Source organism: Oncorhynchus nerka, linkage group LG20 (genome assembly GCF_034236695.1).
Source record: "Oncorhynchus nerka isolate Pitt River linkage group LG20, Oner_Uvic_2.0, whole genome shotgun sequence".
Classification (NCBI taxonomy): domain Eukaryota; kingdom Metazoa; phylum Chordata; class Actinopteri; order Salmoniformes; family Salmonidae; genus Oncorhynchus; species Oncorhynchus nerka.
Window position 1 is genome coordinate 55,942,678 of NC_088415.1, and position 15,376 is coordinate 55,958,053.

At 44.2% G+C, this 15,376-nt stretch overlaps 1 protein-coding gene across 18 annotated transcripts in view; it reads left to right on the top strand.

Annotated features, from left to right (window-relative positions):
- Positions 1 to 253: 253 nt before the first annotated feature.
- LOC115102835 (supervillin-like) overlaps positions 254 to 15,376 on the top strand; it is a 76,624-nt gene continuing 61,501 nt past the window's right edge. For 14 of the 18 annotated variants that reach the window (XM_065005622.1, XM_065005625.1, XM_065005627.1 and 11 more), the window contains exon 1: positions 258 to 962. The gene's annotated coding sequence lies outside the window, so the exon portion shown is untranslated. Of the gene's footprint in view, positions 963 to 15,376 lie in introns of all 18 variants that reach the window. The other 4 variants (XM_065005623.1, XM_065005624.1, XM_065005638.1 and 1 more) reach the window with 4 other exon arrangements.

Here is a 15,376-nt window from a genome sequence, read left to right on the forward strand (position 1 = left end):
TTGTGTTATATATCTATGGTGTTAGTTAGCTCTGCTCTTCCCAGCATGGTGGAAGTGGAGCCCTGTGTGTGTAGACTGCTGGAGCTGCAGTGGTAGACTAGATTGTTGTTCCAACAGCTGATTCGATCCCTCTCTCCCTCTGAGCTAGCCTCTCCCTGGCTATTTATGGCAGATTCCCCGCTATCAAAGCTCCTCTCTTCAGCCCATACATGGTTGCTCCTGTATGAAGTTACCACCATGCTGCTTTTGGCACACAGTCCTCCTCAGCACAGTCGTGAAGCGCGCAAGACCGGCATCTCTCTGCTTCTTAGTGTGAGACAGTCAGAGGCCTAATGTTAGTTGTTAGAATGGACATTTTGAAAATCCGTCAGGCAGGAACAGCGGACCGGTTGATGGATTGCTGGACTAGTTTAGATTAGAATCGAAGGAAGTTTGAATTGAGAACTTTTGGAATAGTTTTAAGAAGAACCACCTGTGGACTATTGCTTATTTTTTACTACCCCTGTTCATGTTCTGTCTCTCCTCTCGTCCTCTTTCACTCCCTCCCTAACCCCATTCCCTGCCCACCTCTCCTTACCCCTCTCACCCCTCTCGTCTTTTCTCTGCTGTGTCTACTTCTTGGACTGATTTATTTGGCACAGCTTTTTCCAGAGCGGTCTGGAATGCACTGTTCTATATTTGTCGGCTGCTGAAGCTATCTTCTCCATCGTGGATGAGGCTGAATCCTGGTGCTCCTTTGGGAAGGTGTGGACCCTAACCCTGTCACACCAGCACCACCTCCAGCCTCCTCACCACTGATAAGACTACTGGCCTCCCAGGACTAATAAAAATATTTTCCTTCCTTGGCTTCAAAACCCTGAATTAGTTTTTTTTTTCAGGACAGGTGGACTTCACTATTGTGGTGTTGCGCCACCATATCAATCGCCTGCTGAGAGTTTGAATGTAGTTGGAACCAAGGAAAAGTAAGTGCATTTACTTCCTTCCTCTTATTGTTTACTTAAGACTTGCTAGTCTTACATTGTGCTATTCATCTTTCAATGTTGATGTGAATATGTATGATATGTATTGAGTCATTCGTAGGATTAGTAAAGTGCTATCTTGTCATTTTTAAGTGCTCTCCCATTTAGCCTGGGGTTAAGAGAAAAGGGAACACTACTGTCTACTGCAGACCGCAGATCACACCACTGTAAACCCCAAACCCACTGTATGGGGAGTCGTGCCTTACCTCAGTCATGCCTTACCTCAGAAGGCATCAAAATAGATTTTATGTAGGCTAACATGTCATCAGTCACCTGAATCTCTGGGTTATAGTCTCAATATATCCCCTGACTACGTCTAGATATATAGCCTGTGGTGTGTTGTGACTCTCAGACAGAAACAGGATTTGCTGTAAATCTATTTGTTGCTGTCGTGTACTAGTGGGGATCTGCATCTTTCCCTTTCAAGGTGATTCGATACATGGGCTCCAATATGATACAGGAACGATGTGTCATAGTTTGAAACAATTCGGTGCGATTCGGTTTTATTAGAGAACTAACCGGTTTGGTTTGATGCGATACGATTCAATGCACTAACATTTGCTGCATAAACATATTCATTATTTAATCAGATGGAGCTCATGAGCTGGGCCTCTCTGAGCTGATGAGCTGGGCCTCTCTGAGCTGATGAGCTGGGCCTCTCTGAGCTGACGAGCTGGGCCTCTCTGAGCTGACGAGCTGGGCCTCTCTGAGCTGACGAGCTGGGCCTCTTTGAGCTGACGAGCTGGGCCTCTCTGAGCTGACGAGCTGGGCCTCTGAGCTGACGAGCTGGGCCTCTCTGAGCTGATGAGCTGGGCCTCTCTGAGCTGATGAGCTGGGCCTCTCTGAGCTGATGAGCTGGGCCTCTCTGAGCTGATGAGCTGGGCCTCTCTGAGCTGATGAGCTGGGCCTCTCTGAGCTGATGAGCTGGGCCTCTCTGAGCTGATGAGCTGGGCCTCTCTGAGCTGACGAGCTGGGCCTCTCTGAGCTGACGAGCTGGGCCGCTCTGAGCTGATGAGCTGGGCCTCTCTGAGCTGACGAGCTGGGCCTCTCCGTGCTGACGAGCTGGGCCTCTCTGAGCTGACGTGTGTAAATGATGTATGTCTATGGTGTATGTACTATGTGTGTGTGTAAATGGTGTGTGTCTATGGCGCATACTATTTAGGCACCTGATTTGAGGAATAAAGGAGACTCGGCATCTACCACCCACTATCACTATCTGATTAGGGGGGGGCAATGTAGCCTATGGTTTGCCCCCCCCACCCCAAACAATGACTATATAGCCCAACTTTGGATTTCACCCCCATCTCAAAATCAAATGGTTTTGACCATAAACCCCATTCAGCAGGTACAGCCAGAAGAGATATGTGTCTGTTAACCCTAAAACACCATTTTCAACAGCACATAGATAACAATAACCTAGCAAATTACATAGGATGTCACTCAACTAATAAAGCCCAATATCACGCAAGCCATTTTAGCATTTGAATGCTGAAGGTGCCGCGTAGATGTGCAAGATCAGTAACATAGGATTTCCACCACTTCCCGAATTAGCCAGACGAAGTACCGCCCCCATACATGTTCAACGGGAGAACGCGGAGCAATGCGCAGGAGATCGTGGGACCGTGAGCGGAGCAGTAGAAAAAGTTCAGCTCTGCTCTATGCCACCGCTGCCGTTAACCAATCAGGTGAGAAGCAAATGTTTGCTTGAAGATCTTCCTTTCATTGGAACATACTATAGTTTCTGCCTGGCATTAGTTCCAGGCAAGGACAACCAAAAAATATGGAGGAAAGCCAATCATCGCTGTGTCTGGTTTTCCAATTCTGTATGATTTTGCTTTGGTACAATACAGAGACAAAATCATAAGGTCAATGGCATTGGAAGAGGATTGCAGAGCTTGTTTGTTTGTGCTGCTAGCTAGCTATGAACGCCAAGCAGCCTAAAAACTGTGATCAAAGCCACCAAATTGTGAAATTTGTTTACCAAAGGATATACATTACCAGTAACACGCAGTATAACATGGTAAAATGAATTCTTAGTGTATAATTTACTATCTGGTATTTTAGCATTATGATTCTGAAATGTAATAGCTTATGGCTCTTTAATTATACTTGTGTCATGACATTGATCATTATAGCCTAATTCATAGGTCTATATGCAAATGAATGGGTACTTTGGGTAAAGGAAATTGTGGCGTTGACTTGCAAACATTGTTGTGCAAATCTCTCTTTACCCCTCATCAACACCAACACCTCTGTATGCCCCCATGCCATTGACCTTCTGATTTGGTCTCTATTCTAAAATCATTTTCAGAAAATGAAGGTAGAATTAAAATGCTCTCCACCCCACATTACTTTCCTTTTTTATATTTTGAATTAGCCTACACGTTGCCAGCTCTTTATTTTCATGTACCTAGAGTACAAGGGTTGGATATGCACTAAACGATTTAATGTCAGAAAAATAATGTTGAAAATGTGCCTTATGGTTAGCCTCATATACATTATCTAATAGTATCATTTTAAATTGAGAACATACACAACCGTTCAAAAGACTGGATACACATACTCATTCCAGTTTTTTTTATTTAAAAAATATTTTCTACCTTGTAGAATAATAGTGAAGACAGGCCTACATGTAGTAACCAAAAAAGTGTTAAACACATCCAAATATATTTGAGATTCTTCAAATTAGCCACCCTTTGCCTCGATGACAGCTTAGCATACTCTCGGCATTCTCCCAACCAGCTTCACGAGCTAGTCAATTCATTTAACTTAGCAGGTGTGCCTTGTTAAACGTTAATCTGTTGAATTTATGTCCTTCTTATTGCATTTGAGCCAATCAGTTGTGTTGTGAAAAGGTAGGGGTGGTATACAGAAGGTAGCCCTATTTGGTAAAAGACCAAGTCCATATTATGGCAAGAACGGCTCAAATAAGCAAAGAGAAACGACAGTCCACCATTACTTTAAGACATGAAGGTCAATCAATCTGGGAAAATTTCAAGAACTTCGAAAGTTTCTTCAAGTACAGTAGTAAAAAGCGATGTGATGATACTGGCTCTCATGAGGACCGCCACAGGAAAGGAAGACCCAGAGTTACCTCTGCTGCAGAGGATAAGTTAATTAGAGTTACCAGCCTCAGAAATTGCAGCCCAAATAAAGGTTTCACAGAGTTCAAGTAACAGACACATCTCAACATCAACTGTTCAGAGGAGACTGCGTGAATCAGGCCTTCATGGTCGATTTGCTGCAAAGAAACCACCACTAAAGGACACCAATAAGAAGAAGAGACTTGATTGGGCCAAGAAACCTGAGCAATGGACATTAGACTGGTGGAAATCTGTCCTTCAGTCTGATGAGACCAAATTTGAGATTTTTGGTTCCAACCCCCATGTCTTTGTGAGACGCAGAGTAGGTCAACGGATGATCTCTGCGTGTGTGGTTCCCACCGCGAAGCATGGAGGTTTCCACCGTGAAGCATGGAGGAGGGTGTTATGGTGTGGGGGTGCTTTGCTGGTGATTTATTTAGATTTCAACACACTTAACCAGCATGGCTACCACAGCATTCTGCAGCGATACACCATCCCATCTGGTTTGCGCTTAGTGGGACTGTTATTTGTTTTTCAACAGGACAATGTCCCAACACACCTCCAGGCTGTGTAAGGGCTATTGGACCAAGAAGGAGCGTGATGAAGTTCTGCATCAGATGACCTGGCCTCCACAATCACCCGACCTCAGGTGAAATGGTTTTGGATGAGTTGGACCGCAGAGGGAAGGAAAAGCAGCCAACAAGTGCTCAGCATATGTGGGAACTCCTTCAAGACTGTTGGAAAAGCATTCCAGGTGAAGCTGGTTGAGAGAATGCCAAAAGTGTGAAAAGCTGTAATCAAGGCTCTAGGGTGGCTACTTTGAAGAATCTCAAATATAAAATATATTTTGATTTGTTTAACACTTTTTTTTGGTTACTACATGATTCCATATTTGTTATTTCATAGTTTTGATGTTTTCACTATTATTCTACAATGTAGAAAATAGTAAAAATAAAGAAACCCTGGAATGAGTATTTGTGTCCAAACTCTTGTCTGGTACTGTATACGACAGTTACGCCATCATACTGTAGGCCTATGGCTGCATTGGGGATGCATGCCATTATGACAAGCTGCTAAATGTGTTCACATGGCTGATATCCTGAGACAGAGTGACAATCGAATAAAACCGTTTGGAGAGCTCACAACTGGACAAAAAGCTGATGTTCATTTGAGAAAGCAACACAGAAACACAGGCAAATTACAGACAGATCCCCTTCACACCTTTTTATTGCAGAATTGTGATCTGTGATGAATGAACATTGACACTAGTTCATCTTGAAAAACGTTTTAAAGTTAACAGTTAACACAACTTTAAACACTTCACTTCAATGAATCAACATTGAATTAATCAGCATATCATTTCAAAATGTACAAATAATATAACTTGTTTGTAATTGTAATACATCTTTAGTAAGTAGGCTATTATTACTAAAGCATACTTTCGGGTGAACAAAAAAGTTCATACCAGAGGTGGCCAACTTGCGCCACTCCCTGATCTACTGAATGAGCAGACTTCAATTACAGCCCAGCAGTAATGCACATTAATATCAATTTAAGTTTTACAAGTTGAATCAGGTGTGTTAGTGCTGGGCTGGAACAGAAGCCTGCACACCCAGCATACCTCTAGGAGAAGGATTGGCCTGCTACAGTTGTAATATACATTTGTAGCCTATATTGTTTGTGGCTTTTAAGTGTAATGTTGTATACAACATTTCCTAACTTAAGTACAACCCATGGCATACAATGATGTGCCAGCAGTCACTTGGGACATTCACTGAGACCTCTTCATCTGCAGACAGGCTTTCACAGCTTTCCATATCTGAGGACAGACATCACAAAGACACAGACTTCATTATATTACATTTAGACAGACCTGACTATTATCTTTCTGTCTGTCTTCATAGTTTTCCTCTCTAGGTATCAAACTGGAGAAATATTTTCAAAATGTCATCCCACAACCTGCAGTATCTAGCTAGTACACCTAGTCCCTTTTGTGACAGCTGGAGAAGAATAACATTGCTGTTATTTACAAATGCATATGGAGCGTGATTTTTTAATCTACAATCTTAAAAAGGCCTACATCAAGATAAGTTAACTAGCTGATGATATTTCACTGAGCTATAGTATGTCAAGTTAGCTGGTTAGCTAACAAGCAGCTCATTATCCTACACACAGTGGCCTGCTGTAGCTAACTAGATAGCTAATAATACGTTGTTTTTTAACATTTTCTAAATGTATTTACTTACTTGAATAGGTTCATGCCTACGCCCACGAAGTAGCCAGTCTTTTGGAGCGAAGAGAAGGAGGCATCACTTCTGGTCAAAACTTACAGTAACAGGCCGCATACCTCACATTTAAAAAATAAATAAATAATTTCACCTTTATTTAACCAGGTAGGCCAGTTGAGAACAAGTTCTCATTTACAACTGCGACCTGGCCAAGATAAAGCAAAGCAGTGCGACAAAAAACAACACAGAGTTACACATAAACAAACGTACAGTCAATAACACAATATAAAAATGTATATACAGTGTGTGCAAATGTAGAAGAGTAAGGAGGTAAGGCAATAAATAGGCCATGGAGGCGAAATAATTACAATTTAGCATTAACACTGGAGTGATAGATGTGCAGAAGATGAATGTGCAAGTAGAAATACTGGGGTGCAAAGGAGCAAAAAAATAAATAACAATATGGGGATGAGGTAGATTCGATGGGCTATTTACAGATGGGCTATGTACAGGTGCAATGATCGGTAAGCTGCTCTAGCAGCTGATGCTTAAAGTTAGTGAGGGAGATATAAGAATCCAGCTTCAGTGATTTTTGCAATTCGTTCCAGTCATTGGCAGCAGAGAACTGGAAGGAAAGGCGGCCAGAGAAGGAGTTGGCTTTGGGCATGACCAGTGAAGTATACCTGCTGGAGCGCGTGCTATGGGTGGGTGCTGCTATGGTGACCAGTGAGCTGAGATAAGGCGGGGATTTACCTAGCAAAGACTTATAGATGACCTGGAGCCAGTGGGTTTGGCGACGAATATGAAGCGATGGCCAGCCAACGAGGGCATACAGGTCGCAGTGGTGGGTAGTATATGGGACTTTGGTGACCAAATGGATGTCACTGTGATAGACTACATCCAATTTGCTGAGTAGAGCTTTGGTGCGGAATAGGAAGTCGATTCTAGATTTAATTTTGGATTGGAGATGCTTAATGTGAGTCTGGATGGAGAGTTTACAGTCTAACCAGAAACCTAGGTACAGTGGGGCAACAAAGTATTTAGTCAGCCACCAATTGTGCAAGTTCTCCCACTTAAAAAGATGAGAGAGGCCTGTAATTTTCATCATAGGTACACTTCAACTATGACAGACAAAATCAGAAAAAAAATCCAGAAAATCACAAGATTTATAATGAATTTATTTGCAAATTATGGTGGAAAATAAGTATTTGGTCAATAACAAAAGTTTATCTCAATACTTTGTTATACACCCTTTGTTGGCAATGACAGAGGTCAAATGTTTAGTTTGACACTTTCCATTTTTGGAAAGTAGAAATATAATAATATGAGCAATAACCAAATATCGTGAATTTCAGATTCGTAACGTTTGAATTTTCTGAACGATGCTTTCTACATTTGGATCGGTTTAGGGTCCGTGGAACGACGCAGTAGTATCTTTAACATTTGAATCGGGGACCGAATTGGTTACATCCCTACGTATTAGATAGTTTGACTGGAAGTAGTCAGTGGGTATATTTACTCTCTTTTGTTTGTGTGTGTGTGTGTGTGTCTGTGTGTCTGTGTGTCTGTGTGTGTGTGTGTGTGTGTGTGTGTGTGTGTGTGTGTGTGTCTGTGTGTGTCTGTGTGTGTGTGTGTGTGTGTGTGTGTCTGTGTGTGTGTGTGTGTGTCTGTGTGTGTGTGTGTGTGTGTGTGTGTCTGTGTCTGTGTGTGTGTCTGTGTGTGTGTCTGTGTGTGCCCCCTTTTTGCTTTCCTCCCAGAAAACACTATTGGTTTTGATTTCAACTGACTTGAATGAGGCTGATAGGAATGTGACAAAGACTTATAGACAAAGACTAACAGTGACAAAGACTTACAGTTTGTTGTTCCTGTCTGTGTGTGTTTTCAATGCTGTCCAGTGGGTCCAGCCTTCAGTTTCCCATATTGTGTGTGTGTAAGGGAGGGCCTGCTGGAAGGAACTAAGTCTGGATATTGCAGCTGTTTAGTGTCCCTTTCTCACACCTGTCACCTCCATCACAATAAACAGACAGGTTTACTGCTATTCTCCATGAAACTCTCTCCCTCTGTACAAAACACACACTCCCGGTACTATGCTTCCGTACATCAGATATGCTTTATACCCATACTCTTCACTACAAGGGCATCCGGAGTTCATGATTTGTTAAAGCTCATATTACAAAAGTTACCAACACAGATGCATATTTATTTAAAATTGATACTAGGTCATAAACAGTGGATAACAATTGGGGGAAATACTTCACATAGCCTAGGCCCTACAGTACATTGAACTCTGTAAAACCAACACCATGGTACAACCATCAATTGATCTGATGTTCAGTGTGTGTGTGTGTGTGAGATGCTCTGTTGTACTGAGTACTTGTTCAGCAGTACACGGCAACCGTAAGTAAGCATTTCACGGTGAGGTCTACCCCTGTTGTTTTCGGCTCATGTGACGCAACATTTGATTTGATTTGAACCACCCACAGGATGACGAGGCGTTGTAAATGTGGTCCACAAACGTGCCGTGGTTTCTTGATATAGAGCAAACTGTACGCCTATAGTAGCAGAATGCTCTTTGAGCCTCAGGTGGACCTAGTGTGTGAGGAATGTCTTCCACAATCCCAGTCAACAAGATACTGTTCCACATGCCACTCTATTCCCTGTACTGCACTACTTTTACGGGCAACCCAAGACTCTCCTTAAAGCTCTCTTATCTTTTTAAGTAGCTACCTTACCTGTAACGACCCCCCCCCTCGGTGCAGCCGCAGAAGTAGCCCAACCCCTACCCTGCCCTACCCCGCTGTCTCTCCATCCTGCCTTTATTAGGAGACAGTGGCAGGCAGGCTGTGTGTTTAGGTTAGCAATGTGCTGCTCTGAGCTGAGCCTGGCCAGGGCCAGATAGAAGCCCATCCTGCTCCTTCAGAACGTTTACTCTGGCTTCCACATGAGAGCCACGTTCCTGCGTTCATTCCTGGCTTGTGTCATTGGAGCTGACATTTTCGGGGCGTCAGTGCAGAATTCTCCCTGGTCTTATATGGGTATCGATGAGCGGAGGATTGAGTTGAAGAGGTGGAGAGACTCACTGAGTTCTGTGGAACATCAACAGAGAGGACAGACTTTCGGAGCAGAGGGGGGTGATGTGTTCAGGGAAGCTGCTGTCTTTAAAATGTGTTTAGTCATGATGGATGATACAGCATTGTGACACACACACACACACACACACACACACACACACACAGTGTAAATATATCATCTGACTAAGTCAATTTAGATTTACTGACCATATCTGTCCTGTTCCAAAAATGAATAAATACTGCCTTTGAGACCTACACAGGTTAGAAGTTGTGCAACAGGCTCCTTGAGGCCAACTCGTAGAGACAGCATGTAAACCCATACACACACGGCTGATCTGCTGACGGCTGTCTAAGTAGCCTAACTTAAACACATTTCCATTTCACATTTCTTGTCATGTAGCAGATTCTCTTATCCAAAATGGACTTAGTGCATTCATCTTAAGATAGCTAGGTGGGGCAACATACATATCACAGGCATAGAGAGTTGTCAGAGGTAGGAGGGGGGGGGGGTCGAGGTTAGAAGGAGGATTATTTAAGATCATATTTGAAGGGCTTCAGATGTTTCTGGAAGATGCCTGGGACGTTGCTGTCCTAGCTTCAACTGGTTCCACCATTGGGGTGCCAGGACAGAAAAGGGCTGGGCTGAGAGGGCGGGGTCAGAGGGCCACCTTCTTATACAAAACCCTTAAACACTCAGACACTAACCATTCAAACTCTCTCCCTGGCTCTGTGACTGAAAAGACCAACTTTGAAGCCTTTTACTGCTGAGGTTGACTACCTTCCCCTGCCTCAGCCTGATCCTGTGGTTTAGTGGCAGAGGCCACTTCACACCTTTGTGTTAGGGCCCTGGCTGCCAGGGAACAGTTGGACATGGCTGCAGAGAGACAACAGGTTAGAAAAACGTCAGCACTACAACACACTCCACCACTGGACCCTTACTAGGATAAGCCTCCACCCTGGACTTGCAGACCGTGCGTTAGTGTGTCACTGACCGTACAACCACTATACACTATACACTATTTACTACCACTAGTTCCATCCTTTGTAAAGTTGTGTGTGTCTGTCTTGGGTGTGAAAAAAAGTGTGAATTGTACCCCTGTCTCCTGCTGGTCATTACCTGTCCTCTGACCGGGACTCTGGGAAAGTTGTACCTATACTAAACTGACACAGGTGAATGCCAACAGTGTGCAAAGCTGTCATCAAGACAAAGGTTGGCTACTTTGAGGAATCTCAAATCTCAAATAATTTGTTATATTTTGAACACTTTTTTGCTTACTACATGATTCCATGTGTTATTTCATAGTTTTGATGTCTTCACTACTATTATACAATGTAGAAAATAGTAAAAATAAAGAAAAACCCTTGAATGAGTAGGAGTATCCAAACTTTTGACTGGTACTCAAATCAAATCAAATCAAATGTATTTATATAGCCCTTCGTACATCAGCTGATATCTCAATGTGCTGTACAGAAACCCAGCCTAAAACCCCAAACAGCAAGCAATGCAGGTGTAGAAGCACGGTGGCTAGGAAAAACTCCCTAGAAAGGCCAAAACCTAGGAAGAAACCTACATTTACATTACATTTAAGTCATTTAGCAGACGCTCTTATCCAGAGCGACTTACAAATTGGTGCTTTCACCTTATGACATCCAGTGGAACAGCCACTTTACAATAGTGCATCTAGGTCTTTTAAGGGGGGGAGGGAGGGAGGGGGAGAAGGATTACTTTATCCTATCCTAGGTATTCCTTAAAGAGGTGGGGTTTCAGGTGTCTCCGGAAGGTGGTGATTGACTCCGCTGTCCTAGAGAGGAACCAGGCTATGTGGGGTGGCCAGTCCTCTTCTGGCTGTGCCGGGTGGAGATTATAACAGAACATGGCCAAGATGTTCAAATGTTCATAAATGACCAGCATGGTCGAATAATAATAAGGCAGAACAGTTGAAACTGGAGCAGCAGCACAGTCAGGTGGAAGTTGAAACTGGAGCAGCAGCATGGCCAGGTGGACTGGGGACAGCAAGGAGTCATCATGTCAGGTAGTCCTGGGGCATGGTCCTAGGGCTCAGGTCAGTTGAAACTGGAACAGCAGCATGGCCAGGTGGACTGGGGACAGCAAGGAGTCATCATGTCAGGTAGTCCTGGGGCATGGTCCTAGGGCTCAGGTCCTCCGAGAGAGAGAAAGAAAGAGAGAAGGAGAGAATTAGAGAACGCACACTTAGATTCACACAGGACACCGAATAGGACAGGAGAAGTACTCCAGATATAACAAACTGACCCCAGCCCCCCGACACATAAACTACTGCAGCATAAATACTGGAGGCTGTTCATGTACAACGTTTTGTATACATTATTATAATCATCTACTTCGTCACATATGCATTTTTTTTTAAAATCGAGTTTCGCGGACCAGCAGTGAACAGTGTTATCCCCAAAAATATTCTGACAGGGGCCTCCCGGGTGGCGTAGTGGTTAAGGGTGCTGTACTGCAGCGCCAGCTGTGCCATCAGAGACTCTGGGTTCGCGCCCAGGCTCTGTCGTAACCGGCCGCGACCGGGAGGTCCGTGGGGCGACACACAATTGGCCTAGCGTCGTCCGGGTTAGGGAGGGTTTGGCAGGTAGGGATGTCCTTGTCTCATCGCTCACCAGCGACTCCTGTGGCAGGCCGGGTGCAGTGCGCGCTAACCAAGGTCGCCAGGTGCACAGTGTTTCCTCCGACACATTGGTGCGGCTGGCTTCCGGGTTGGATGCGCGCTGTGTAAAGAAGCAGTGCGGCTTGCTTGGGTTGTGTATCGGAGGACGCATGACTTTCAACCTTCGTCTCTCCAGCACGTACGGGAGTTGTAGTGATGAGACAAGATAGTAGCTACTAAAAACAATTGGATACCACAAAATTAGGGAGAAAAGGGGGTAAAAAAATAAATATATATATATATATATCCTGACACGAGGGGGGCTCAAAAGCACGGTTAATGTGCACTGTCATTCTAGAATCAACCACTATTAACAGTGTCTACCACTAGGATACAATTCTAAGTTCATGACAGCTTTCTGACAAGTCAATAAGGCTCTTTGACTTTTTTTAGTTTTACAATGTTCAATAAACTTATTGTATAGACCTCCATTATCTTTTTTCTGTTTTACAATGTAAAACTTGTTTGTTTTACAACTTGTTGTATAAACCTCCTTTATCTTTTTTTTGGTAAAAGCACATGTATATTTGTGTGAAACTGATTAGCAAAAACATGGGATTTTGTCATTTATGCAAAAATGTTTTAAGTTGTATGTAATGTTAGTAGCTAGTAGCCAAGTTAAGATACACCATCATGCAATATTGGCACTCTACACTCGAGACAGAGCAAGCGGAACAGACATACACCTTCAATTTGGAGGTTTAAAATATCCTTCCAAGTTGACCTATTTTAAGAAAAGCAATTGTTTAGTGGATATAAAGTCTAATATCTTTGATTGGCTGATGCAGAATTTGTTACAGGTAATAATCACTGTCAGCTGGTGAGGTTAGTATAGGATTAACTTGTGTCAGGTTATCTGATGGGACCAAATACAATGTAGCGTTCTTTCACGTGCAACTAAACTCAGCAAAAAAGAAACGCCACTTTTTCAGGACACTGTCTTTCAAAGATAATTTGTAAAAAATCCAAATAACTTCACAGATCTTCATCGTAAAGAGTTTTAACACTGTTTCCCAGGCTTGTTCAATGAACCATAAACAATTCATGAACATGCACCTGTGGAACGGTCGTTAAGACACTAACAGCTTGACAATTAAGGTCACTGTTATGAAAACTTAGGACACTAAAGAGGCATTTCTACTGACTCTAAAAAACACAAAAAGAAAGATGCTCAGGGTCCCTGCTCATCTGCGTGAACGTGCCTTAGGCATGCTGCAAGGAGGCATGAGGACTGCAGATGTGGCCAGGACAAAAAATTGCAACGTCCGTACTGTGAGACGCCTAAGACAGTGCTACAGGGAGACAGGACGGACAGCTGATTGTCCTCGCAGTGGCAGACCACGTGTAACAACACCTGCACAGGATCGGTACATCCGTACGCCACACCTGCGGGACAAGTACAGGATGGCAACAACTGCCCGAGTTACACCAGGAACGCACAATCCCTCCATCAGTGCTCAGACTGTCCGCAATAGGCTGAGAGAGGCTGGACTGAGGGCTTGTAGGCCTGTTGTAAGGCAGGTCCTCACCAGACATCACCGGCAACAATGTTGCCTATGGGCACAAACCCAACGTCGCTGGACCAGACAGGACTGTCAAAAGGTTCACTGACGAGTCGCGGTTTTGTCTCCCCAGGGGTGATGGTTGTATTTGCGTTTATCGTCTAATGAATGAGCTTTACACCGAGGCCTGTACTCTGGAGTGGGATCGGTTTGGAGGTGGAGGGTCCATCATTGTCTGCAGTGGTGTGTCACAGCATCATCGGACTGTGCTTGTTGTCATTGCAAGAAATCTCAACACTGTGCATTACAGGGAAGACATCCTCCTCCCTCATGTGGTACCCTTCCTGCAGGCTCATCCTGACATGACCCTCCAGCATGACAATGCCACCAGCCATACTGCTCATTCTGTGTGTGATTTCCTACAAGACAGGAATGTCAGTGTGCTGCCATGGCCAGCGAAGAGCCCGGATCTCAATCCCATTGAGCACATCTGGGACCTGTTGGATCGGAGGGTGAGGGCGAGGGCCATTCCCCCCAGAAATGCCTAGGCACTTGCAGGTGCCTTGGTGGAAAAGCAAGAACTGGCAAATCTGGTGCAGTCTATGAGAAGGAGATGCACTGCAGTACTTAATGCAGCTGGTGGCCACACCAGATACTGACTGTTACTTTTGATTTTGACCCCCCCTTTGTTCAGGGACACATTATTCCAATTATTTTGGTCACATGTCTGTGGAACTTGATCAGTTTATGTCTCAGTTGTTGAATCTTGTTATGTTCATACAAATATTTACACATGTTAAGATTGCTGAAAATAAACACAGCTGACAGAGAGAGGACGTTTATTTTTTTGCTGAGTTTATGTCGACGATTGTAATTGGTTGATGAGCATTTTGAGACGGAAGTTCAGGTTAAACGTATACTTTTTCTAATGTTCGTAATTATGGACCTGCAGTGTTCATATGTCAGCCTGTCCTTCACGTGTGCCCTAGTTAATTTTGGTGCCTAAGCAGCACTGTGGTCTTGTGAGAGGAAACATCATAGCCTGTGCTAGAGGTTACATTCAGTGATTTCTTTTGAAGAAGAAGCCCCTGTGTGCTGTGGGGACTGGGGTCTGTTTTGGATTGTGCGTTTGTGTGATGGGTGTTGTGGCCTTTCGGGAAAAGAGACAGCCAGATGTGCCTGGGGGTGGGGGGGTGGTGGGGGTTGACGGGGTGGGGTGGGGGTGGGGGACTCACAGGGATCATGTTTGTTGCCGTGATGGCTGCCAGGAAGGTGGGTGAGGAGAGGAAGGAGAGGGAAAGCGAGCACACACACACACACACAAACACTGGTGGTAAACACTGGGTGACTCTCTCTCTCCCTCCATCAGGCAGCCACTCAGCTAACACGTTGCCTTATTTGGGTTGACTACTGGGAGTGGAGGGAGGCAGGTGGACTCGGGAGGGGCAAGGGTGAGGCAGAGTTAAACTTGTAAACATTGTCAACTAAGCCCACGTGGTGCCATTCAAGAGAGACAAATCATGTTGTCTTTATAAATGCAAAGCATTTCCAATATCCAAAAAGAGTGTGCGTGTGTGTGTTGCTACACTTTGGTTCTATTTTCATGTTCACTGTGCCTCAGTACAGTGTTGTTCTCTGCAGTGAGTCCAGTCTCCATTAACTCTCAGTGGGTACCACAATAGGCTAGCTCTAATTTGCCAGGCATCGACCCTCTGGTATACTGTACATCTCTGCTAATTCAGGAACAAAGGCTGCTTCTCAAATGGCACCCTATTCCCTATGTAGT